The 3,235-nt window shown below is 41.2% G+C and overlaps 1 protein-coding gene across 4 annotated transcripts in view; it reads left to right on the top strand.

Annotated features, from left to right (window-relative positions):
• The first annotated feature begins 1,128 nt into the window (after positions 1-1,128).
• The window catches only part of LOC139579608 (Krueppel-like factor 3), a 28,488-nt gene continuing 26,381 nt past the window's right edge, over positions 1,129-3,235 (top strand). For 2 of the 4 annotated variants that reach the window (XM_071408383.1, XM_071408386.1), the window contains exon 1: positions 1,132-1,478. The gene's annotated coding sequence lies outside the window, so the exon portion shown is untranslated. Of the gene's footprint in view, positions 1,479-3,235 lie in introns of all 4 variants that reach the window. The other 2 variants (XM_071408385.1, XM_071408387.1) reach the window with 2 other exon arrangements.

Consider the following 3,235-nt stretch of genomic DNA (forward strand, 5'->3'; position numbering starts at 1 on the left):
GTATGACCATATTAGAGACACATGTTTCCCTCAGATTACACAGATACACAAAGAATTCAACAACAAAAAATCACATTTTGATCAACTCTCTTAGGTGAAATACCACAATGTCTAATCAGAGCAACAAGATTTGTGACCTGTTGCCACAAGAAAAGGGCAACCAGTTGTAAATTGTAAATACAACCCATATTATGTTTATTTATTTTCCCTTTTGTACTTTAACTATTTGCCCACTGTTTGTAAACTGTATATATCTATAATATGACATTTGAAATGTCTCTATTCCCTTTGAACTTATTTAGCGTGTCATGTTTACTGTTCATGTCTATTGGCTACTTTTTCCACCACAGGCAATGTAAACATATGTTTCCCATGCCAATAAAGCCAATTGAATTGAATTGAGATAGAGACATAATATAACATTTAAAATGTCTTAATTATTTTGTAACTTCTGTAAGTCTAATGTTTACTTTTCATTTTTTTTATTGTTCATTTCACTTTTGTTTATTATCTATTTTAACTAGCTTTTGGCAATGTAAACATACGTTTTCCATGCCAATAAAGCTCTTCAATTGAATTGAGACAGAGAGAGAGAGACAGAGAGAGAGACAGAGAGACAGAAAGAGAGACAGAAAGAGAGAGAGAGAGAGAGAGGTGTGTCAGTTATTATCTGCATTTTTCCCTTCTGACAGGGTGTGGTAACTCATGGCTTGGTGCTTGCATCATGTTGTACCATTTAGGCCACAAATATGTGTGTCCTGACATGCTATTATTATCCATTATAATTGTATACATACACCGACAGAACTGTAGGCCTAATATATATATATAATACATTGTTTTTAGGCTATAATCTAATTCATTTTAGACTATTGTTCTTTGTGGTTCGCTTGACCGCCTCCCACCGTCTCTGTTTTAGTTCCTTGTGTGTCGCGTCACACGTCCTGCTCTCAAACTGACGCCCGCGTCACGCCCAAAGTTTCCTCTTCCCTTTCTGTGTTAAAAGGCCACACCCCACCCGAGCCGACCGGAGCCGACCCCACCCGAGCCGACCGGAGCCGACCCCACCCCTCGTCTCCCCGCGAACCCACTCCAGTCCCGCCCTACGCCACGGTCATGTGACACGCTCACAACGCACTCGCTGTGTCCGGGAGTTTTTTTTTTTTTTTTACAGACAACGAGCAGAGAGACGTAGAGGAGGAGAAGAATTTCGTAACTGGGGGAAGTTTTGTTTCCGTGCCAGTACCGACTATCTGTCATTTGGAGTTTTCTGTTTTCCAAACGGCGATCGGTTGACCAATACGTGTGACCCGGTTTTGTTATTTTCGACTGCGACACTTTTTTTTTTAACAGAACGGAATTCTAAACGGATTTAATTTTTTAATTTATTTTTTTACCTTACTCACGGAGCCAGTTACTAAGAGATTTAAACAACGGGAATAATTCACTAATAAACACACGATATTCTCCATTGTGAAGTAAGTTTTAATTTTTTTATTCTGTTTTTTGACTAAGTCTGGCCACTGAAGCCATTTAGGCTACAAAGTTATTTATGTTAACTGATTAAACATTGGTGATTAGCTTTACTTTATGTTCGATAGCTGGTGAAATTAAATTGGTGATTGGTATCATTTTGTTGAAGGCTAATCGTGTTATAATCTTGTCTTATGAGCTACTTGTTGTGTGATGATTGACATGATTGAAGCTCTTTGTCAACACAACGTGTAAGTCAGGCATAGTCCAATTAATGTAACATAACCTAGTGTTATGTCCGTGATCGAGTGGGCCATTTGGACACACACACACACACACACACACACACACACACACACACACACAAACACACAGTAGGTGTCCTTTAACATTACTGCCTGTGCGTTCTAGTGTGTGTGGTGTGTGGTGTAAAAAGTACTCAATTGTCATACTATAGTAAAAGTAAAGAAACCATAATAGAAAATAACATCAAGTGAAAGTCCACCAGTAAAAGTCTAAATAATTTTAAAATTCCTTATATTAAGCAAACCAGATGGCACAAGTTTATTTTTCTTTTTTTAAAGTTTACGGATAGCCAGGGTCACACTCCAACACTCAGACATAATTTACAAACAAAGCATTTGTGTTTAGTGAGTCCTCCAGATCAGAGGCAGTAGGGATGACCAGGGATGTTCTCTGTTTAGTGAGTCCTCCAGATCAGAGGCAGTAGGGATGACCAGGGATGTTCTCTGTTTAGTGAGTCCTCCAGATCAGAGGCAGTAGGGATGACCAGGGATGTTCTCTGTTTAGTGAGTCCTCCAGATCAGAGGCAGTAGGGATGACCAGGGATGTTCTCTGTTTAGTGAGTCCTCCAGATCAGAGGCAGTAGGGACGACCAGGGATGTTCTCTGTTTAGTGAGTCCTCCAGATCAGAGGCAGTAGGGATGACCAGGGATGTTCTCTGTTTAGTGAGTCCTCCAGATCAGAGGCAGTAGGGATGACCAGGGATGTTCTCTGTTTAGTGAGTCCTCCAGATCAGAGGCAGTAGGGATGACCAGGGATGTTCTCTGTTTAGTGAGTCCTCCAGATCAGAGGCAGTAGGGACGACCAGGGATGTTCTCTGTTTAGTGAGTCCTCCAGATCAGAGGCAGTAGGGATGACCAGGGATGTTCTCTGTTCAGTGAGTCCTCTAGATCAGAGGCAGTAGGGATGACCAGGGATGTTCTCTGTTTAGTGAGTCCTCCAGATCAGAGGCAGTAGGGACGACCAGGGATGTTCTCTGTTTAGTGAGTCCTCCAGATCAGAGGCAGTAGGGATGACCAGGGATGTTCTCTGTTCAGTGAGTCCTCTAGATCAGAGGCAGTAGGGATGACCAGGGATGTTCTCTGTTTAGTGAGCCCTCCAGATCAGAGGCAGTAGGGATGACCAGGGATGTTCTCTGTTTAGTGAGTCCTCCAGATCAGAGGCAGTAGGGATGACCAGGGATGTTCTCTTGATAAGTGTGTGAATTGGACCATTTTCCAGTCAAAATGTAATGAGTACTTTTGGGTGTCAGAGAAAATGTATGGAGTAAAAAGTACATAATTTTCTTTAGGAATGTAGTGAAGTAAAAGTAAAAGTTGTCAAAATTACTTAAAGTGTATTTTAAAGTATTTGCATCTACAGATCTATGTTGGTGGATCTACAGGTCTATGTTGGTGGATCTACAGGTCTATGTTGGTGGATCTACAGGTCTATGTTGGTGGATCTACAGGTCTATGTT

Source organism: Salvelinus alpinus, chromosome 6 (genome assembly GCF_045679555.1).
Source record: "Salvelinus alpinus chromosome 6, SLU_Salpinus.1, whole genome shotgun sequence".
Classification (NCBI taxonomy): Eukaryota; Metazoa; Chordata; class Actinopteri; order Salmoniformes; family Salmonidae; genus Salvelinus; species Salvelinus alpinus.